Here is a 24,778-nt window from a genome sequence, read left to right as displayed (position 1 = left end):
TGTCATATGGGATTATTTTTTGGGGTAATTCATCAAGCCAAGCTAAAGTTTTCCGGGCACAAAAACGTGCAGTAAGAGTTATATGTGGTGTGAACTCAAGAACATCCTGCAGAAGCCTGTTTAGGGAACTAGAGATACTAACTACTGCTTCCCAATATATTTATTCCTTAATGAAATTTGTCATTAAAAATATATCACTTTTTCAAACCAACAGCTCAATTCATGGAATCAATACTAGAAATAAGAATAATCTTCACAAGGATTTAAAGTCACTTAGTCTTGTACAAAAAGGTGTGCATTATTCAGGAACACACATTTTCAATAACTTGCCAGCAGCCATAAAAAGCTTAACAACCAATGAAATTCAGTTTAAGAGAAGCCTAAAGGATTTATTAGTGGCCAACTCCTTCTACTCCATTGATGAATTTCTTAGTAAAACCAACTGATTTGTATATAAGTACAACATAACTTCTGCACAATTTCAGTGCAGTAATGTGTTCATTGAAAATTTGTGTGTGTGTGTGTGTGTAAGTATAATCTAACTTCTGCACCATTTCAGTGCAGTAATGTGTTCATTGTAAATAAGTATTACAGTAGTTGTATTACATGTTTATTACCTTATAAATAAATAAAAACCTTTTTTATTTTAAATTCAGTGCATTAGTATTTGTAAGATGACTCTTAGTGTTCATTAAAAAATGACGATCATTCCACTTGGGACCTGTGGAATGGCACATTAGCTTATTTGTTTTAGTTGTAAATATTTATCATGTATTGTTGTTTTTCTGACATGTTCCACATCCTGGAGGACCTCCTCACTACGGATCAATTGGAATGAAAGTAAATCTAATCTAATCTAATCTAATCTTAGTGGCGGCCCCAACACGGCTCTTGTTTTCCTCTCGCCATTCGGGGTGCTCATGTTGGTGAAATTTGCAGGAACAGTGCCACGCTGAAGTGAGGTGAGGTTGGAACTGTGAGACTGTGGTCAGCAGTGAGCAAATCTTCTGTGTCGTACCGCGACCTAGTATGGCACACTATCTTAGCTTGTTTTGCATTGGCGTGACCAGTCCAAGGAGTTGCTGGTGGCAGCGCCATTGTATTGCGTTTTCTTCTCATATTCTATTTTATTTTAGTTGCTGGCTGGATACTGAATTAGAGTTTTTGAAATGGAAATGTTTTATCACTTTTAACTGTGAAGTCATAAATGGAAGTTAATGAAATGGTTAACAGCCAGCTCCCAAACAGACACCATCAAACAAATCTGAAATAAACTGTCTAGGAAATTTAAAAGTAAACACTGTTAGTTGTATTGCCTTTTCAGTGGGAACCTATACCTCTTCTTCTTGCTGCAATGGCCATCTCAAATACACCCACCGTAGAAGTTGCTAATTGTTGACTGTGTCACCTAATGAAACAAACTTTTATTTCGATGCGGTGAGATGAAATGTTTGTCAAATAAATAGCCAGGCATTGTGTTTCACTTCATTTTTATATTAACCGAGAATATAATCTTATTCAGAAAACTGTTATAACAGAAAGAGCGATATAGACATTCGCTTTCTCTCTTCATCAAGACATACCACATGTGTACAGAGGTTGGTAGCTGCCATGGTGTCCCTTTCCTAGGATGAGGTGGTGGTCGGATGACTTAAGTTAGTAGTGGCAGTCCAACTACCCTTTCTTTCCCACCATTTTCTTACGTTAGTGGAGATAGCCTAATTGACCTACCTTTCCTCCGAAATTCAAACTTCCTGCCAGTTCCTAGGAAGAGGTGGTAGTTGGATGACTTAGGTTAGTGAAGGTAGTGGAAGTGAGCTGTTTTCCCACCATTTTCTTAGGACAGCAGAGGTGCGTTGTATTGTGCTGATGGAATTTGAACTTCCTGCCGTTTTCTGGGGGGAGGGGGAGGGGAGAGGTTAGGTTAGTGAAGGTAGCCCAATTGACCTATCTTCCTGCAAAATCCGCCATCTTGGACGATGTCATGCACTGTTGCCAAGTCTATAGGCCACCATCTTGGATGATGTCATCTCCGCCATCTTGGATACATCTGGCAACAATGGAGAGTGGGGCGACACTGGCCTAGTCCCACTAATTGCATTACTTCACTGGGCTTGGCATAGTATGCTCTGCCAAAAATTACTAAAGCGAAAATTCAGTTTATTACTGATAATGATGAACTCCAATTTGTTGAAAGATATTAGAGGTGTTCCATTGTTCATAAAGACATGCTGTTCCCAATAGCAGATTCGTGGTCTTATGATGACAACATTTTTGCATTTTATGCTGCATATTTTTATGTCAAAAGACTGTACAGCTGGGTAGTGTTAAAGTACTTTCAAGTGTCCAGTTTTGTGTGACTTTCTCCAGAAAATGTTGTCCTTTCGATATGGAAAACATGGAAATATCGAATTCCAATGTACATTACATTTAAAAGTGGCTTTCTAATATTCTGACAATATCCACGATTTTGGTTTACATTTGTCCTTATGCCCAGAAAACATATCACCATCATCATATAGTAAGAAAGGAGAAATCTGAAACAAAGTTTGCAACATAAAGTGGTTTAAGAAAAGATCAACGAATTTTATCATTTAACCAGGATAAAACCATACGTTGAAATTAATGCACTAAATTGCATGAGCAACAGCAGCGAGAAGATTATTTTCAAATTAATGAACAATAGTGTGCTTGAAAAAATAATGCAAAATATGATAAATAAGGCTAGCGATGTCCTGGCAAGTCAGATATGGAGGAGCTGTATTAATTGCCAAACCACATTTTCAAAAGTTTGTCGGTTGCCAAATTAGGAAGCATATTTTTCGCTAAATCGGAAACTTCTGTAATTCATTACAATAACTGAATTTTTCGTCATTCCTTGGCAGAATACGATAATAATATTAAAAAGTAGAACACGTAGCGGGCGCTCGGCTCCAGACTGTAGCGCCTAGAACCGAACGGCCACTCCGGCCGGCAGAGGAAAATATATTTGAAAATGGCACCTGTATTCGAATGAAACTTCAGTATCTTTTTGGCATGAAAATTGTATGTCTTTGAACGAGACGCCATTTCAAGCAGTTCAAAGATAAATATCTTTGAACATAACAACATTTTCATATAGTTGAAGTGAAGATTACGTAATCTGACAGCTACATTATGTTTGGCATCATCGTTTTAATACTACACTGTTATTGACTGGAGAGGGAAGACCCAGGACGAGAGTAAGGGGTGCAGAGTGCAACTGGGTTAGTTCTGCCACCTTAAAAATTTCCTGTCACCGCCATCGTCTTGTATATTTTAAATTTTCCACAACCGCTAACTTGCATTTTTAAATTTTTCTGACAGTGTCATTCTGGATTTTTTGGTGGCTGCAGTATCGACTATCGATGCACACATGAGCTATGTGGCAGGTAGAGCTTTGTTATACTATTATCAAGTGTTGTGATCTCATTGCATTTGTGAGAATTCTTTACAGGGCCATTAATTTGGCGACACCAATTATTTAGATTTTACGTCACAAATCCACTGTAAGGACCAAAATTTATTGAAAAACGTATCTTTGAAATATCTGAATCTCAAGTAATTCTCAGCTAGAGTAATTCTCGACCTCTGTGGTGCGTCCTTCACATTATTAATACATATATCAATTTTATTGTCGTTATGGTCGCGTTTTTGAATATGCACTTTTGAAACGCTTCACAAATTTAAGCACACCGATACTTCAATCTAATTTAATCTCCTAATTGACAAATATTCAAGCAATTGTAGGTGATTAAATTGGTTACAGCAATCATACATTTCAGGCATTTCTCTCAAAACGATGAACTGACCTCCTTCAGTAATAATTCTATACAAAGCCTAACAGTCTGAGATTGATTTTTAAATTTCATACTTTCACTGCTAACAATGCTTGTTCTCGCGGAAGAGAGAAAAAAGATAAGAAAAGGCTGTTGATGAGATTGTCCTTTTGCCGGAATTTTTATTAAAGCGACGAATGCCCCAGGTTCTTTATAACAAACTGGTAACGGTAATAATCTATACTGGTGATTATTAAAGATGTCAAAACCAAAAACCGGCTTCTTATAATTCACGAGGACGGAGTTATAAAAATTATTTACAGTGAGTAGATGTGCCCTTCAGATTCAGTAAGGCTTGAAACGAGATTTTTTTTTCTACAATTTTGATTAGCATTCTTACGTTTTTGAGTAAACCATTAAACTACAAGAGAGAAAAATATAGCTGTCATGACGAGATGTGAGAAGCCAATGATCTTCACTCCAATCCTAAATATTTACTAATACAGTAATAAGCATGGATAGTGACATTTTGAGACCGTGGCTGTGTACATAATATAGGCTGATTCTTCCAAAGAAAGAAACAGAAACCAGCCTCTATTAATAAAGCTATTTCTTTAAGTAAATACCGCCGTAACCGGTTTCGAGATGGCTGTTCACAAGATGAACATTTAGATGTTTTTCTCATAGAAAAATATGCAGCTGAGTCATAGCTGTCAGATCCTACGTGGCTATCAAAGTTGTCATTTTTGGCTGACACCACAAGCTCATGAATGAACTGAACTTGAAACTTTAGACAAAGAATAACCTCGTCTGTGATCCCTACCGATTAATCAAAGGACTTCAGAGAAAGCTGTCATTGTAGTACAACACGCAGAGAAAACGTTACCCATTTTCACTGCTTTAAAGAGTTTTGTGCTATACTCCCGAAGATGTCAACCTTCATTTTCCCAAAAAATTATTTGTGGCTTGGAGAAGCACTTTTTGGGGAGACTGTCACATCTCAACAGAAATGAGAATGATATTCTTCTGTTATAGAATCCGTTTGATTGTAACTTTGATTTGCAAGCAAACGAACTGTCGAAAGAGAAGGGAAACTTGTCGAATTTTACTGGTGCATTGTATTGTATTGTACAGGGTGTTTCAAAAATGACCGGTATATTTGAAACGGCAATAAAAACTAAACGAGCAGCGATAGAAATACACCGTTTGTTGCAATATGCTTGGGACAACAGTACATTTTCAGGCGGACAAACTTTCGAAATTACAGTAGTTACAATTTTCAACAACAGATGGCGCTGCAAGTGATGTGAAAGATATAGAAGACAACGCAGTCTGTGGGTGCGCCATTCTGTACGTCGTCTTTCTGCTGTAAGCGTGTGCTGTTCACAACGTGCAAGTGTGCTGTAGACAACATGGTTTATTCCTTAGAACAGAGGATTTTTCTGGTGTTGGAATTCCACCGCCTAGAACACAGTGTTGTTGCAACAAGACGAAGTTTTCAATGGAGGTTTAATGTAACCAAAGGACCGAAAAGCGATACAATAAAGGATCTGTTTGAAAAATTTCAATGGACTGGGAACGTGATGGACGAACGTGCCGGAAAGGTAGGGCGACCGCGTACGGCAACCACAGAGGGCAACGCGCAGCTAGTGCAGCAGGTGATCCAACAGCGGCCTCGGGTTTCCATTCGCCATGTCGCAGCTGCGGTCCAAATGACGCCAACGTCCACGTATCGTCTCACGCGACAGAGTTTACACCTCTATCCGTACAAAATTCAAACGCGGCAACCCCTCAGCGCCGCTACCATTGCTCCACGAGAGACAGTCGCTAACGATATGGTGCACAGGATTGATGACGGCGATATGCATGTGGGCAGCATTTGGTTTACTGACGAAGCTTATTTTTACCTGGACGGCTTCGTCAATAAACAGAACTGGCGCATATGGGGAACCGAAAAGCCCCATGTTGCAGTCCCATCGTCCTTGCATCCTCAAAAAGTACTGGTCTGGGCCGCCATTTCTTCCAAAGGAATCATTGGCCCATTTTTCAGATCCGAAACGATTACTGCATCACGCTATCTGGACATTCTTCGTGAATTTGTGGCGGTACAAACCGCCTTAGACGACACTGCGAACACCTCGTGGTTTATGCAAGATGGTGCCCGGCCACATCGCACGGCCGACGTCTTTAATTTCCTGAATGAATATTTCGATGATCGTGTGGTTGCTTTGGGCTATCCGAATCATACAGGAGGCGGCGTGGATTGGCCTCCCTATTCGCCAGACATGAACCCCTGTGACTTCTTTCTGTGGGGACACTTGAAAGGCCAGGTGTACCGCCAGAATCCAGAAACAATTGAACAGCTGAAGCAGTACATCTCATCTGCATGTGAAGCCATTCCGCCAGACACGTTGTCAAAGGTTTCGGGTAATTTCATTCAGAGACTACACCATATTATTGCTACGCATGGTGGATATGATGATGATGATGATGTTTGGTTTGTGGGGCGCTCAACTGCGTGGTTATCAGCGCCCATACAATTTCCCAACCTTTGCTCAGTCCAATTTCGCCACTTTCCTGGATGATGATGAAATGATAAGGACAACTGTGGAAAATATCGTACTATAGAGTTTCCCAGACCGCAGCGCCATCTGTTGTTGAAAATTGTAACTACTGTAATTTCGAAAGTTTGTCTGCCTGAAAATGTACTGTTGTCCCAAGCATATTGCAACAAACGGTGTATTTCTATCGCTGCTCGTTTAGTTTTTATTGCCGTTTCAAATATACCGGTCATTTTTGAAACACACTGTATGTTAACCGGGGACCTAGAAACGACGGAGAGGCTCCGTCCCCGCCGCAGCCGCAGTGGTCCGCAATCCCACGACGACTACCGCAGTCCACTTCACCCCTCCGCCGCCCCACACGTAACCCAGGGTTATTGTGCGGTTCGGCACCCGGTGGACCCCCAGGGAACGTCACACACCAGACGAGTGTAATCCCTATGTTTGCGTGGTAGAGTAATCGTGGTGTACGCGTACGTGGAGAACTTGTTTGCGCAGCAATCGCCGACATAGTGTAACAGAGGCGGAATAAGGGGAACCAGCCTGTATTCGCCGAGGCAGATGGAAAACCGCCTAAAATCCATCCACAGACCGGCCGGTTCACCGAACCTCGACGCAAGTCCGCCGGGCGGATTCGTGCCGGGGACCAGGCGTTCCTTCCCAGTCCGGAAAGCAGTGCGTCAGACCGCACGGCCAACCGGGCGGGCTTACTGTTGCATACTTGATGTCGCGTTTCTGAAGCTGAAGAAATTTACTGCTGGTATGCATCAGCGTTTGGAACAACTTGTATTTGCGAACAAACATTTTCAGAAACGCAGTATGTTAAGTCAGCACATAGAAAGAGAAGGCTGGTGAACATTCGACAGCAGTTCTCCTTATTGGAATCAACAATACCAACTGAAACATGGCTGATATCTTGAAAGCCAAACGCTAGTTTCACAAATTTCACTAACGTTTTTGCTGCTTTGTTTGTGATATTCGGATATTTGCACAGTAAGTATGATGTAACTCTCTTTTTGCTAACGTCGACTTCTTTGATAACTTGTTAGTTAATAAATATCTTCGTTGTCCTTGTTTTTCTTTGTGCATTGCTTGGCACTCGCCCCTCATTAAAACGGAATGCTGCACTTAGTTTTTCGTCTTTTTTCCCAGAGCTTTCGTTCCGGTTTGAAAGTATTATAAAGAACGGCGATGCCGCTTGTCATTTGGTCAGTTATCTTCCCCGCTGTGAAAGAAGTTTGACAATCTCTCATCTACGAGACAAAGGCTTGTACCACTTCGATGTATTATTCACAGAAGGATAACTTTGTCTTACGCATGTTCAAACAGGGTTGTTATCGTTAATAAAAGGGAAGCAAAGCTGATCTCTGAACAAGATATGGTACTACAAAGTCACTGACAAAAGTACCACTACAGGTATACGGGCTCTGCTAGTGTCTAGTTAGCGTGAGTTGTCGCGGGCTCACTAGTGATTTCTCAGACGCCATCTAGTTCTGTGAGCCCATACTGTTACTGTTGTGGCTGTACTATGAAGCGACTACAGCCTTGGTTTGATTCGAAATATCAACAACAATATGAAGGAGCCTGACAACGGTCTCACGCATTATTAGTCTTCCCGCAGAGCCTTTGTCTTGGACCGAACGCTACCCAACAAGAGTCTGCAAATTCCCCTAGGTCGAACATTCTATCACGCAGATACACATGTCAGATCTAGAGCTGAGACGTACAAACTGCTTCGTACTTTCGAAGTCTGTCCATTCTGTTGCTTCGGCACGATGAGTCTTAGACGGAACGTCGGTACTCAAATGGTTCAAATGGCTCTGAGCACTAAGGGATTTAACATCTGAGGTCCATCAGTCCCCTTGAACTTAGAACTACTTAAACCTAACTAACCTAAGGACATCACACACATCCTTGCCCGAGGCAGGATTCGAACCTGCGACCGTAGCAGTCACGTGGTTCCGGACAGAAGCGCCTAGAACCGCTCGTCCACCGCGGCCGGCCCTGTCGGCACTCGAACAGCTTTTCATGAGTGTAGTAGGTCAAAATACTTCACCGCCTATGTACTCGACCGCTTTTATCTCAACATTACTGATAGCTTATCGTTGCCTTGGGGCCTTGATTTTTCCCTAGCATATCAAGCTGGAAATATATTGACATCTCATTCGAACTACCTGCTCTAATATTCGTTGAGTAATTGGTACACAAATATAACATGATTGTATTCTACAACCTGTCACAAATATCGCAGCAATAACAGACGTTTGACACAAAATATGACCAGCAAATTTGAATAAAGACATATTAAAGATCAGATACCTTAGTACTTCCCCTTCCGTTCATATCATCAACACTATCTACTTCTGGTCTGAGATCTTTCATCCTGTTGCAAACTTTTCATTTATTGTTTGTCGTTTGATCTGGACGTAGGTCTGACATTTCTGCTGAACCCACTAGAATGACACTTGATAAATGTGCAGGGACACTACACATAGCCATACCTAATACTGTGCAGGAAAACCATTCTCACGCAGACCCAATCGTCTCAGAATGGATAAATACGAGTAGTGTCTGGCTTTCGAGGCACTCTTATACCATTGTTCCTGAAAAACAGTGGAAACCTCAGGTAGCGATAGTGGATGTGGACAGCGATCACGCACTCTTCTCTCCAAAGTATAGCACGAAGGCTCAATAACATGAGATCTGGCGACTACGCAGTTTCCTGATTATGAAGCTCCCTTCGTGTTATTTTGGTGCAGACAGGGTTCCCGAGTGCGACATTCAGTTGTGCAGCGACTTTTACAGCTGTCGTCCTCTTATTTTTCGTCTGTCATGGTCGAGTCGAGGGGCTTGAAAGGGAAGCAGTGGTTGGGAAAGGAGTAAGACAGGGTTGTAGCCTCTCCCCGATGTTATTCAATCTGTATATTGAGCAAGCAGTAAAGGAAACAAAAGAAAAATTCGGAGTAGGTATTAAAATTCATTAGAAGAAGTAAAAACTTTGATGACATTGTAATTCTGTCGGAGACAGCAAAGGACTTGGAAGAGCAGTTGAACGGAATGGACAGTGTCTTGAAAGGAGGATATAAGATGAACATCAACAAAAGCAAAACGAGGATAATGGAATGTAGTCAAATTAAGTCGGGTGATGCTGAGGGAATTAGATTAGGGATTGAGGCACTTAAAGTAGTAAAGGAGTTTTGCTATTTAGGGAGTAAAATAACCGATGATGGTCGAAGTAGAGAGGATATAAAATATAGACTGGCAATGGCAAGGAAAGCGTTTGTCAAGAAGAGGAATTTGTTAACATCGAGTATAGATTTAAGTGTCAGGAAGTCGTTTCTGAAAGTGTTTGTATGGAGTGTAGCCATGTATGGCAGTGAAACATGGACGATAACTAGTTTGGACAAGAAGAGAATAGAAGCTTTCGAAATGTGGTGCTACAGAAGAATGCTGAAGATAAGGTGGGTAGATCACGTAACTAATGAGGAGGTATTGAATAGGGTTGGGGAGAAGAGAAGTTTGTGGCACAACCTGACTAGAAGAAGGGATCGGTTGGTAGGACATGTTCTGAGGCATCAAGGGATCACAAATTTAGTATTGGAGGGCAGTGTGGAGGGTAAAAATCGTAGAGGGAGACCAAGAGATGAATACACTAAGCAGATTCAGAAGGATGTAGGTTGCAGTAGATACTGGGAGATGAAGAAGCTTGCACAGGATAGAGTAGCATGGAGAGCTGCATCAAACCAGTCTCAGGACTGAAGACCACAACAACAACACCATGGTGACTAGACGCACACTTTCTTTGCGGCTTGGTGGATGATGTTTTCCTGTTACAAAAGCATCAACCATATGAGTCCCAACAATTTGCCCACGTCCGCATTCGCTTAATGCACTCACAAGCACGTAGAATGTTGTTTTGACCACGACTGACAATTGAAACACGCTGAAGACATTGCACAGGTGCCGTTCGTGGTCAAGTGTAACAGCGCAACCCGCAGGCTTGGCTATCATCTGCATTTGTGTTCAAGTATGTAGTCCTCGCTGTGTCTATATATTTTTATCCGACCTCTCATGCATTCCAAATCAGATTATCACTACCAATGACATTCCATGATTTTATTATTTAGGTGTAGACATTGACCAACTGGCAGGTATCTTCCATAGTTTCTGTTGTGGCGTAACAAGACAGCCACGCCACTCGGAAGTAGCCGAAAGGCACGCGTTTACACACGCCGGCTGGCGTTAGGTCTGAAACAGGATACGTAATGAATGCTATAAAGAAAAGTACGTAGCTGCTGGAATACTTAACTTTAATCCATAATTTGTATACAGCATTCTGGATGATACAAGTGAGACTCCCTCTAGTGTTGGTTAATGGCGCCTTGCTATGTCGTAGCCATGGACTTAGCTGAAGGCTATTCTAACTGTCTCTCGGCAAATGAGAGAAAGGCTTCGTCAGTGTAGTCGCTCGCAAAGTCGTCCGTACAACTGGGGCGAGTGCTAGTAAGTCTCTGAAGACCTGCCGTGTGGTGGCGCTCGGTCTGCGATCACTGACAGTGGCGACACGCGGGTCCGACATGTACTAATGGACCGCGGCCGATTTAAAGCTACCACCTAGCAAGTGTGGTGTCTGGCGGTGACACCACAGTTTCAGTTTGTTTCTACTCTCTCCTCTTTTTCCTTTCTTGGTATTGTGTTCTTGTACCACATAATCATCTAAGTAGGAACGTCATTGGCAGCCACCAGCAGTGGCTTTGTGATGGGCTACGAAAAACCGTCAACTACACTGCGTTACTTTTTCAAAACACCGTAATTGTCCCGCATTGCGTCGCACAATTATAAAATTCGGATGAAAGTTGCCTAAAACGACCCTCTGTAAAGAATCAAAAGAAGGCACATTGGGACCTCACACTCGGGTTCAGTGACACTCTAACCAACAAGGCGTCGACGCGAGCGAAAAAAAGACCAGGGCGCAGAAGTTCGTGTGAGGTGGGCTAATGATGTCACTTTGGCATCAAATTTCACCACAATTCTGCACAACGTCACGGTTGACGTGTTAAACGATGGAGAAGTCGGCACCACGCCTTTTACCCAACGTTCACCACTTCTATTGAAGCCTCTGCGATGGAGGACGGAGCTACGACGCCCTGTGTTGAAATCGCACTGTTTTCTCATGAGTGGGCGAGGAAATTGCTTCAGACACACCACCATTCGTAATCGATACGAAAAAGCTTGAGATAACATAAAGGACATCAATGGAACCACCCCTTCCTTTGGGGAATTGGTTCCCAAACATTTGGCGGTCTAAAACGACAGTTCGCATCGCGATGGGCAACAGGACGACATTCTTGTCATTCGACACTGCTGACATCCCCTGGACGATTAAACCCTTCCGCGAGGACATCGTGGGGCTGCGACCCCACTGAACGTGATCTTGTAACGCTGCGCTCGCGGGGCACACGATACTCATTGAAGCCTGTAAACTCGCTTTATTTGTTCATGAGACCCAGAAAATATTCGATACAGGCTCCCAGGTAGATGCTATTTTTCTTGACTTCCGGAAGGCGTTCGATACAGTTCCGCACTGTCGCCTGATAAACAAAGTAAGAGCCTACGGAATATCAGACCAGCTGTGTGGCTGGATTGAAGAGTTTTTAGCAAACAGAACACAGCATGTTGTTATCAACGGAGAGACGTCTACAGACGTTAAAGTAACCTCTGGCGTGCCACAGGGGAGTGTTATGGGACCATTGCTTTTCACAATATATATATAAATGACCTAGTAGATAGTGTCGGAAGTTCCATGCGGCTTTTCGCGGATGATGCTGTAGTATACAGAGAAGTTGCAGCATTAGAAAATTGTAGCGAAATGCAGGAAGATCTGCAGCGGATAGGCACTTGGTGCAGGGAGTGGCAACTGACCCTTAACATAGACAAATGTAAAGTATTGCGAATACATAGAAAGAAGGATCCTTTATTGTATGATTATATGATAGCGGAACAAACACTGGTAGCAGTTACTTCTGTAAAATATCTGGGAGTATGCGTACGGAACGATTTGAAGCGGAATGATCATATAAAATTAATTGTTGGTAAGGCGGGTACCAGGTTGAGATTCATTGGGAGAGTCCTTAGAAAATGTAGTCCATCAACAAAGGAGGTGGCTTACAAAACAATCGTTCGACCTATACTTGAGTATTGCTCATCAGTGTGGGATCCGTACCAGATCGGGTTGACGGAGGAGATAGAGAAGATCCAAAGAAGAGCGGCGCGTTTCGTCACAGGGCTATTTGGTAACCGTGATAGCGTTACGGAGATGTTTAACAAACTCAAGTGGCAGACTCTGCAAGAGAGGCGCTCTGCATCGTGGTGTAGCTTGCTGTCCAGGTTTCGAGAGGGTGCGTTTCTGGATGAGGTATCGAATATATTGCTTCCCCCTACTTATACCTCCCGAGGAGATCACGAATGTAAAATTAGAGAGATTAGAGCGCGCACGGAGGCTTTCAGACAGTCGTTCTTCCCGCGAACCATACGCGACTGGAACAGGAAAGGGAGGTAATGACAGTGGCACGTAAAGTGCCCTCCGCCTCACACCGTTGGGTGGCTTGCGGAGTATAAATGTAGAATGTAGATGTAGATGTATGGTAAGTTGACGGGCTTCACCTTATGAGAAAGGATTTTCGTATAGATATTGACCGCGTGTACCTGAATGGAGGCAAATCGGACTCACACCCACTCTGTAATAACAATGATACGTCAGGTGATTCCGAAATGCAACCACACGTCAGGACGGACAAAAAGCAACACAGCAGATGCTACCAATTTGTTAATAATACGGTCGCCAGCCTAATTAGGCATTAACTGAGTTTCTTCCCTGTACAAGTTGATGTACGTTCATGCAAAACAACACGTAGTAACACTGCATAATATGGTAAATTTTAGGACCAGAAAATCTATTGAACTGATAATTTCACTTTCTGTACTGATATGGATAAACCATAAATACATAACACTACACTATAATGTTTACTACAAAACTTCGTACTGTCTATTAATCTGATTAAAATCGGGCATAGGTTACCCTAGGAATAGCATCTACCTGGGAGTCTGAATCTAATATTTTCTGGGTCTCATGAACAAATAGAGCGAGTTGGGTCTCACACGATCGCTGTTTCCGGAATCCATGTTGATTCCTACATAGTAGATTCTGGGTTTTCAAAAACGACATGATACTCGAGCAAAAAACATGTTCTAAAATTCTACAACAGATCGACGTCAGAGATATAGGTCTATAGTTTTGCGCATCTGCTCGACGACCCTTCTTGAAGACTGGGACTACCTGTGCTCTTTTCCAATCATTTGGAACCTTCCGTTCCTCTAGAGACTTGCGGTACACGGCTGTTAGAAGGGGGGCAAGTTCTTTCGCGTACTCTGTGTAGAATCGAATTGGTATCCCGTCAGGTCCAGTGGACTTTCCTCTGTTGAGTGATTCCAGTTGCTTTTCTATTCCTTGGACACTTATTTCGATGTCAGCCATTTTTTCGTTTGTGCGAGGATTTAGAGAAGGAACGGCAGTGCGGTCTTCCTCTGTGAAACAGCTTTGGAAAAAGGTGTTTAGTATTTCAGCTTTACGCTTGTCATCCTCTGTTTCAATGCCATCATCATCCCGGAGTGTCTGGACATGCTGTTTCGAGCCACTTACTGATTTAACGTAAGACCAGAACTTCCTAGGATTTTCTGTCAAGTCGGTACCTAGTATTTTACTTTCGAATTCACTGAACGCTTCACGCATAGCCCTCCTTACGCTAACTTTGACATCGTTTAGCTTCTGTTTGTCTGAGAGGTTCTGGCTGCGTTTAAACTTGGAGTGAAGCTCTCTTTGCTTTCGCAGTAATTTCCTAACTTTGTTGTTGTACCACGGTGGGTTTTTTCCGTCCCTCACAGTTTTACTCGGCACGTACCTGTCTAAAACGCATTTTACGATTGCCTTGAACTTTTTCCATAAACACTCAACATTGTCAGTGTCGGAACAGAAATTTTCGTTTTGATCTGTTAGGTAGCCTGAAATCTGCCTTCTATTACTCTTGCTAAGCAAATAAACCTTCCTCCCTTTTTTTATATTCCTATTAACTTCCATATTCAGGGATGCTGCAACGGCCTTATGATCACTGATTCCCTGTTCTGCGCTTACAGAGTCGAAAAGTTCGGGTCTGTTTGTTATCAGTAGGTCCAAGATGTTATCTCCACGAGTCGGTTCTCTGTTTAATTGCTCGAGGTAATTTTCGGATAGTGCACTCAGTATAATGTCACTCGATGCTCTGTCCCTACCACCCGTCCTAAACATCTGAGTGTCCCAGTCTATATCTGGTAAATTGAAATCTCCACCTAAGACTATAACATGCTGAGAAAATTTATGTGAAATGTATTCCAAATTTTCTCTCAGCTGTTCTGCCACTAATGCTGCTGAGTCGGGGGGTCGGTAAAAGGAGCTAATTATTAACCTAGCTCGGTTGTTGAGTGTAACCTCCACCCATAATAATTCACAGGAACTATCCACTTCTACTTCACTACAGGATAAACTACTACTAACAGCAACGAACACTCCACCACCGGTTGCATGCAATCTATCCTTTCTAAACACCGTCTGTACGTTTGTAAAAATTTCGGCAGAATTTATCTCTGGCTTCAGCCAGCTTTCTGTACCTATAACGATTTCAGCTTCGGTGCTTTCTATCAGCGCTTGAAGTTCCGGTACTTTACCAACGCGGCTTCGACAGTTTACAACTACAATACCGATTGCTGCTTGGTCCCCGCATGTCCTGACTTTGCCCCGCACCCGTTGAGGCTGTTGCCCTTTCTGTACTTGCCCGAGGCCATCTAACCTAAAAAACCGCCCAGCCCACGCCACACAACCCCTGCTACCCGTGTAGCCGCTTGTTGCGTGTAGTGGACTCCTGACCTATCCAGCGGAACCCGAAACCCCACCACCCTATGGCGCAAGTCGAGGAATCTGCTGCCCACACGGTCGCAGAACCGTCTCAGCCTCTGATTCAGACCCTCCACTCGGCTCTGTACCAAAGGTCCGCAGTCAGTCCTGTTGACGATGCTGCAGATGGTGAGCTCTGCTTTCATCCCGCTAGCGAGACTGGCAGTCTTCACCAAATCAGATAGCCGCTGGAAGCCAGAGAGGATTTCCTCCGATCCATAGCGACACACATCATTGGTGCCGACATGAGCGACCACCTGCAGATGGGTGCATCCTGTACCCTTCATGGCATCCGGAAGGACCCTTTCCACAACTGGAATGACTCCCCCCGGTATGCACACGGAGTGCACTTTGCTTTTCTACCCCTCCCTTGCTGCCATATCCCTAAGGGGCCCCATTACGCGCCTGACGTTGGAGCTCCCAACTACCAGTAAGCCCACCCTCTGCGACCGCCCGGATCTTGCAGACTGAAGGGCAACCTCTGGAACAGGACAAGCAGCCATGTCAGGCCAAAGATCAGTATCAGCCTGAGACAGAGCCTGAAACCGGTTCGTCAGACAAACTGGAGAGGCCTTCCGCTTAGCCCTCCGGAATGTCTTTCGCCCCCTGCCACACCTTGAGACGACCTCCCACTCTACCACAGGTGAGGGATCAGCCTCAATGCGGGCAGTATCCCGGGCAACCACAGTCGTAGTCCGATCGGGGGATGCGTGGGACGAGCTGGCTGTCCCCAACAAACCCCCATCCGGACCCCCACAGTGATGACCATTGGCGACAGCCTCAAGCTGTGTGACCGAAGCCAACACTGCCTGAAGCTGGGAGCGAAGGGATGCCAACTCAGCCTGCATCCGAACACAGCAGTTTCAGTCCCTATCCATGCTAAAAACTGTTGTGCAAAGAACGTCTGAACTAATCTACAGAGAGCGCAAACAAATCGACACAAAATTTAAACGGTTATTAAAATACAAGATTGCCTAGTAAATGCAGTAATGCTGCCACTTGTGCACTGCTGATACACTGCTCGGCGGCGGAAGGAGACTACGCGATTTTACAATATTCAGGTACTAAAACGCGATGCTACAACTCTCAAATACTATAATACGGCCGAAATTTATGATTTAAACAATGCAAGTACCAAAAACACGCAAAGAAATTAAGAATTAAACTACGTAACAAATGAGTGAGCTAGGAGTATACGACTTGCTGCTGCAGCTGCTTATCCAACGGCGGCAGGGAGCACACTGACTGTGACCAACCGACACTGGCCGTTCAAAACAAAAACAGAAGACAGACGACTACGCGAATTTACACTATTCAGGTACTAAAACGCGATGCTACAACTCTCAAATACTATCATACGCCCGAAATTTATGATTTAAACAATGCAAGTACCAAAAACACGCAAAGAAATTAAGAATTAAACTATGTAACAAATGAATGAGCTAGGAGTATACGACTTGCTGCTGCAGCTGCTTATCCAACGGCGGTAGGGAGCACACTGACTGTGACCAACCGACACTGGCCGTTCAAAACAAAAACAGAAGACAGACGACTACGCGAATTTACACTATTCAGGTACTAAAACGCGATGCTACAACTCTCAAATACTATAATACGCCCGAAATCTATGAATTAAACAATGCAAGTACCAAAAACACGCAAAGAAATTAAGAATTAAACTATGTAACAAATGAATGAGCTAGGAGTATACGACTTGCTGCTGCAGCTGCTTATCCAACGGCGGCAGGGAGCACACTCTGCATGCCCACAAGCAGGCGCTAGAGTAACTGTGTCCAGCATTTGCCCTTTCCACCCCTAGTGTCTGTCAACTTTTTCACGTGCAAGTACTGTTAGTTGGTATACCATATTCTGTAGCTTGCATACTCTCTTATTGGGCCTAAGATCTTCCTAAAGACCTTTACATTCTTGGCTTATAGCTTCCCATTCAGATCTTTCCTACTTATTGCGAGGAATTCTACTATGTACAGAGCCTCTGGGTGAATGACGGCACCATATTGCCTCGGCTTGGATTAAACAACACAGATCATTTCTTGTTAAAATCCAGTCAGCAGATATGCTACTTGTTGATGCAGAATGTGAAAGCATATGTCTCGGCGATATTAAGTAATACCCAGTTTCCTACGCTCCTTGGTACACCAAACGGGTTAGAACACTGTTGCAGAAACAAAGAAACAAACATGCCATATTTAAGCAAATTGCCGATCTTTTACAGAAGCTCGAAAGTTAGTGCGGACATCAATGCGAGATGCCTATAACGGTTCCCACAATGAAACTTTGTCTCGAAACATGGCTGAAAATCCAAAGAGATTCTGGTCTACATCTACATCTACATCCACACTCCGGAAGCCACCTGACGGTGTGTGGTGGAGAGTACCTTGAGTACCTCTATCGTTTCTCCCTTCTATTCCAGTCTCGTATTGTTCATGGAAAGAAAGATTGTCGGTATGCCTCTGTGTGGGCTCTAATCTCTCTGATTTTATCCTCATGGTCTCTTCGTGAGATATACGTAGGAGGGAGCAATATACTGCTTGACTCTTCGGTGAAGGTATGTTCTCGAAACTTCAACAAAAGCCCGTACCGAGCTACTGAGCGTCTCTCCTGCAGGGTCTTCCACTGGAGTTTATCTATCATCTCCGTAACGCTTTCGCGATTACTAAATGATCCTGTAACGAAGCGCGCTGCTCTCCATTGGATCTTCTCTATCTCTACTATCAACCCTATCTGGTACGGATCCCACACTGCTGAGCAGTATTCAAGCAGTGGGCGAACAAGCGTATTGTAACCTACTTGTCCGCAGCTCGTGGTCATGCGGTAACGTTCTCGCTTCCCGCGCCCGGGTTCCCGGGTTCGATTCCCGGCGGGGTCAGGGATTTTCTCTGCCTTGTGATGACTGGGTGTTGTGTGCTGTCCTTAGGTTAGTTACGTTTAAATAGTTCTACGTTCTAGGGGACTGATGACCATAGATGTTAAGTCCCATAGTGCTCAGAGCCATTTGAACCATTTGTAACCTACTTCCTTTGTTTTCGGACTGCATTTCCGTAGGATTCTTCCAATGAATCTCAGTGGTCGTATGTGGAGTATGTTAGCGGTAAGAAACAATAAATGCCTTCTCTGCGTGATAGCAGTGGAGATACTAACGAAGACAGTGGTGCCAAAGCAGAGTTACTAAACACAGCCTTCCGAAATGGCTTCACAAAAGAAGACGAAGTAAATATTCCAGAATTTGAATCGAGAAAGGCTGCCAACATGAGTAACGTAGAAGTAAATATCCTCAGAGTAGTGAAGCAACTTAAATCACTTAATAAAAGCAAGTCTTCTGGTCCACACTGCTTACCAATTAGGTACTTAACAACCATATACAACCATTCGGTCGACTAAACATCTGTACCCAAAGACTGGAAAGTTGCACAGGTCACACCAATATTCAAGAAAGGTAGTAGGAGTAATCCACTAAATTACAGGTCCATATCGTTAACGTCGATATGTAGCAGGATTTTGGAACATATATTGTGTTCAAACATTATGAATTACCTCGAACAAAACGGTCTATTGACACACAGTCAACATGGGTTTAGAAAACATCGTTCCTGAGAAACACAATTAGCTCTTTATTCACACGCCGTGTTGAGTGCTACTGACAAGGGATTTCAGATCGATTCCGTATTTCTGGATTTCCGGAAGGCTTTTGACACTGTACCACACAAGCGGCTCGTAGTGAAATTGCGTGCTTATGGAATGTCGTCTCAGTTATGTGACTGGATTTGTGATTTCCTGTCAGAGAGGTCACAGTTTGTAGTAATTGACGGAAAATCATTGAGTAAAACAGAAGTGATTTGTGGCGTTCCCCAAGGTGGTGTTATAGGCCCTTTGCTGTTCCTTTCCTATATAAAAGATTTGGGAGACAATCTGAGCAGCCGTCTCCGGTTGTTCGTGGACGGCGCTGTCGTTTATCGACTAATGAAGTCATCAGAAGATCAAAACAAACTGCAAAACGATTTAGAAGAAATAGCTGAATGGTGCGAAAAGTGGCAGTTGACCCTAAATAACGAAAAGTGTGAGGTCATCCACATGAGTGCTAAAAGGAACTCGTTAAACTTCGGTTACACGATAAATCCGTCTAATATAAAAGCCGTAAATTCCACTAAATACCTAGGTATTAAAATTACGAACAACTTAAATTGGAAGGAACACATAGAAAATGTTGTGGTGAAGGCTAACCAAAGACTGCGTTTTATTGGCAGGACACTTAGAAAATGTAAGAGCCCTGCTAAGGAGACTGCCTACACTACGCTTGTCAGTCCTCTTTTAGAAAGCTGCTGCGCGGTGTGGGATCCTTACCAGATAGGACTGACGGAGTACATCGAAAAAGTTTAAAGAAAGTTATGGGAGAGAGTGTCACAGAAATGATACAGGATTTGGGCTGGAAATCATTAAAAGAAAGGCGTTTTTCGTTGCGACGGAATCTTCTCACGAAATTCCAATCACCAACTTTCTCCTCCGAATGCGAAAATATTTTGTGGACACCGGCCTACATAGGGAGGAACGGTCACCACGATAAAATAATGGAAATCAGAGCTCGTTGGAAAGTTGTAGGTGTTCATTCTTTCCGTGCACTATACGAGATTGGAATAATAGAGAATTGTGAAGGTGGTTCGATGAAACTTCTGCCAGGCACTTAAATGTGATTTGCAGAGTATCCATGTAGATGTAGATGTAGATGTAGATGTAGACACTCGAACTTTTCTGCGAATCCAGTTATGTTCTTATCTACATCTAGTTCTCTGGGCGCTGGTTTGACGTTAGCTATAAATTCTTATTCTCTAAAGAGATCTGGAGGCATCTCTTATTCTCTTGGGTGTCGAATTAATTGATTTTCTTAGTGGTGATGCCGAAAGAATCGCAAAGATTGCAAAATCTGCGAGGGCTAGGTCCGTTGGCAGTGCCTAACTGCCCCTATTATTGAAAAAGGCGTTACGAATAGAAAGCGATGAGAAAAACATCTCAGACAATAGTTATTAAACTTGTATGGGATAAAGACCCCATCCACTGAAGTGTTACAGACCTATTTGCTTATCAAGCACCTTGCACACGGTATAGAAGCGTCTGTATAATGACTGGTTGCAGCCTCACGGGGAGCTCTTGGTGCTTAACCAGTGTCAGTATGATTCAGGAAAAGGAAGTCTATAGATGACGAAGTGAATTAAGTTCTTCATATTGCAGAAACTTCGATGCCGATACGTTCAATTGCTCTCATGGTTGACATCTCAGGAGCCTGTGACAATCTTCAGTGGCCTGTGATGTACGTCCCCTCCAAGATCTCCGGGTCCACAAATGCCTGTACCAGATATTGTCGATTATTATAGCGGACGTACCAATAAATGGCACCTAATGCACACCAAGGAAATAAAAAATCACTAAGAGCTGTTTACAAAACAGTCTTGGATGTTTAAAGCCACTCCATAATATCAGCTTCCCTGGTATTTTCACTTCGTGTTTCTCTGTAATAGATGAATGATATCTGGCATTGACCATTACAGTAACTGACTGTAGAGCAACGTATGATAAGAACAGTTCAACGAATCCCTTCTTGATAGTGATAGCGTTAATTCCTGAATGGCAGTCACTGCTGATTTCGTTACGCCTACATACAAGTTTGTTCCCAGATAGAAAATAAAAATAAAAACCAGAATACAGAACAACTAAGCTTTTTATGCCCGGAAGTTTAAAACTGCCAATATCACCATTCATCTGTCGCTAGGTTTTTCTAGAATTATTCTGATTCACCCATGTTTCAAAAAGGTAATACGCTGTAGAATTACCTTCATGTTTCCAAGGAATTGATCCCGTGCTACTGATGTGTCACTGTGTTACACTAAAAATTACGTTATATAACTGTTTTAACATATTTAAAACTAATATATTTTAAAACTCTTTGCATCGACGAAATACGATATTATTCATCATTTTAACAAGTTGACATGACATTAAGTCCACTTATTTCATACAAATTTCAAACACGGAGTGCCTTAAAACTTTCATGTATAACCATTGAATTTTTTTACTGGTTTCGTGGAATTTGGTTGTCTTTCAGGTGACAGGGAGCTCTCGTGGTCGTGCGGTAGCGTTGTCGCTTCCCACGCCCGGGATCCCGTGTTCGATTCCGGCGGGGTCAGGGATTTTCTCTGCCTCGTGATGGCTGGGTGTTGTGTGATGTCCTTAGGTTAGTTAGGTTTAAGTAGTTCTAAGTTCTAGGGGACTGATGACCATAGATGTTAAGTCCCATAGTGCTCAGAGCCCTTTTTTCTTTGACAGGGAGCTAACATTTTCAAATGTTCCTACACCCCTAACACAATTCGCTTACAAGTCTTTTACTGACCACAAATGGTGCTACAGTCCGTTCTCGTGTCTTCCAAATGTCATGAATAAGGGCTTACTTTCAGATTCAAGTTCGAAAAAGTTGTAAACAGAAAATTAAGCACTCTCACCTGAGTGTAAAACACTTAACTTGTATTGTCGTTTCTTTATGGATCGCACTAGTTCATTTACAGACAAACATTCGTAGCTACATGACCAAAGAAAATGCCACCGACTGTTGAGATGCAAAGAATAGTTCTGTCGCACAGTGAAAGAAACTGTACTGTTGCGATGCAAGGTGACATCGCAGTTTGAAGGAGAGCAGTTCTCAGCTAGGCTCTCGGAAAGACAATAAATGTTATTGGCTGCTGGTGGTTTTGGAAAGGGTTAACCAGAACAGCTAAAAATTGGATCACCTCCTGGTCTGAAGCAAACTGTAGACACCAACAAATCTCTTTTTCCGCTAGCTTGCGGTGATAGTTGTTAGCCAAAAGTGACTCGTACTAGCAGCAGTAAATGTCTTTACTGACGCCCTGTAGCTCTGAAATATTCTCCCTGGCCCGCATAAACGGAATACAGAAACAATTAAATTCAAGAAATAAACTTGTTGCGTTTACAGCGTCTTCTCCCAATTTATACTAGAACTAAGGGTTAATAATTTATGGAAATTAATCACAAATGATTGACACAGTTAATGGCAAAAAAACTTTTAAACAGAGAATGTTTAGTCAGTGGTGAAGACTTTGCACGTCTGCAAATTAACTTCCTGATGTGGATCAACCCTTGGGCCGTAGGAAAATAATATAAGTAAGTACTAATTCTCTTTTGGAAGCAGCAACAGCCACAATAAGGAAACGAAAGGTGCCTGTAAAGTTTTATTGTTGGATGGATCTGAATGAGGTACTTTTATTTAGATGGTACTACTTCAAGGACGTTAGGAGTTTCATCTTAAGGAAAACACTGTAGGGAGGCAAAAATTTCATGAATGCATGGCAGACGGGAATAAAGTCTTAAAAGCGTCAGTGTAATTCACTGAAGTACCAGAATGATGACTCGAAGGTGTGAAACGGTCTGTGCAGACACAGATGAAATGTTTTTAGCTCAGCGGTTTTAGTAAGACAATGGTAATGTCAACTGGAATAGCTTTTATGAAGGGTGGGCATTTGAGAGATTTTAAAAGATCAATGGCGTGCATCATTATATGAGATCAGGTTGTTCAAGATAAGGTCGACTTTGTCTCATTGATGACCACAGCGAAATCTCCCAGCACGAATTTGGCGCGTGACAAGTTGTTCTTCATTCGGGTTCTTCACAACGTTGGACATCCCGTGTTTCTCAGAACGCTTAGTATTCCATTGATTGCTTGCTGATTATACCATCCAACGTATCTCCACTTCTTCTACTGGCTATTGATGATGGAGACTTTCCATGAGTACGTACAGGAGATAATTTGCGCAATGGATATTTTAACGCTACTGTCACATGTACGTCCCCCAGTAGGAGTACGTTATTCTCATTAATTATGTAAATTGTCATGTGAAAACCTACCCGTTTCCTAATATTATCCTGTGGATACGATAGAATGTTAGGATAAGCCGACAAAATACAATCCCCCTTTTAACGAATAAATTATAAAATGTACACATGAGACATGATAATACTACGCACAGACAGGAAAATATTATGTGCTAAAGGATAAATGCAGTGATTTTCATACATTTATTCATCATAAAAAAACAATTTAAAAAACTAAGTAAGGATTACAAATCTGAGGTTCTCCCTTTATTAATGCTGGCCCTTAAACTGTCCGGCTCTGCCCTATAATGCACCCGCGATCTGTGATTAGGAGCGGAGTAACTGACACCCCCGTATAATAAGTAGCGAGAAGGAACTACTATCTCAATCAGCAGTATGAAACCTCAGTGCCGAACGGAGTAGAACACGTGATTCACCGATGTAAATTCACTTCCACACACGCCGGTGCATAAGCAAGATCATCGTAATGACCAGAAGTTATAACCGCAGGACTTCTCGCCTCAGCGAGATGATAGCGAAATTGTACTTCGCCATAATTACTGCCGAAGACGTCCGTCGACTGCCGTTGACCTACAAGACGACCCTCCTGCTCCACGACCCCGTAACGACTGTCTCCTTTTTTCTACTCTCCTCTTTTCGCTGCTCAAAATCTTTTCTCCCCCTTAAATTTGGTTGGCGAATCATCTTTCCTGAAGGCGCTCGTTTCTGAACGCCGACCAATCCAGATCGAAGTTTCTGGAAGTTGCTATGTCTACGGCACTATTTGTGCTAATTTTATCTGGAAAGTATTGGCAGAATCCGACGTTGTTGACGATCAGTTTGGAGCAGAGGAAATGTAGGAACAAAATGGTTGGCTCTGAGCACTATGCGACTTAACTTCTGAGATCATCAGTCGCCTAGAACTTAGAACTAATTAAACCTAACTAACCTAAGGACATCACACACATCCATGCCCGAGGCAGGATTCGAACCTGCGGCCGTAACGGTCACTCGGTTCCAGACTGTAGCGCCTAGAAACCGCACGGCCACTCCGGCCGGCATGTAGGAACTCACGAGTAAGTATTGACATTATGACTTATCTTAAGACAGATTAAAGGAAGGCAAATATGCATTCACAGCATTTGTGGGTCTAGAAAAAACTTTTGAAAATATTGACTACAAGACTCTACCTAAAATTCTGAAGGAAGAAAAACGCAGAAAGCAGTTATAAGATTCGAAGTACATTAAAAGAAGGTAGTAAATGAGAAAGGAATGGGAAAGGCTCGATGCTGTTCTATCAGTGTATTGAACAGGCAGTGAAGGAAACCAAAGAGAAATTTGGAACGGTCATTAAAGGTCAGAGAGAACTAAAAAAATTTAGACTGGCCGATGACATCGTAATTGTGGCTGAGATGGAAAAGGGACTGGAGTATTAGTTGAATCAATTGAACGGGATGGATAATGTTTTGAAAAGAGATGAACATTAAGCTTATGGAGTGTAGTCGAATTAAATCAAGCGATGATGAGGGAATTAGATTAGAAAA

The sequence above is a fragment of the Schistocerca cancellata genome, chromosome 3, assembly GCF_023864275.1.
Source record: "Schistocerca cancellata isolate TAMUIC-IGC-003103 chromosome 3, iqSchCanc2.1, whole genome shotgun sequence".
NCBI classification, from domain to species: Eukaryota; Metazoa; Arthropoda; class Insecta; order Orthoptera; family Acrididae; genus Schistocerca; species Schistocerca cancellata.
This window is presented reverse-complemented; position numbering follows the sequence as displayed.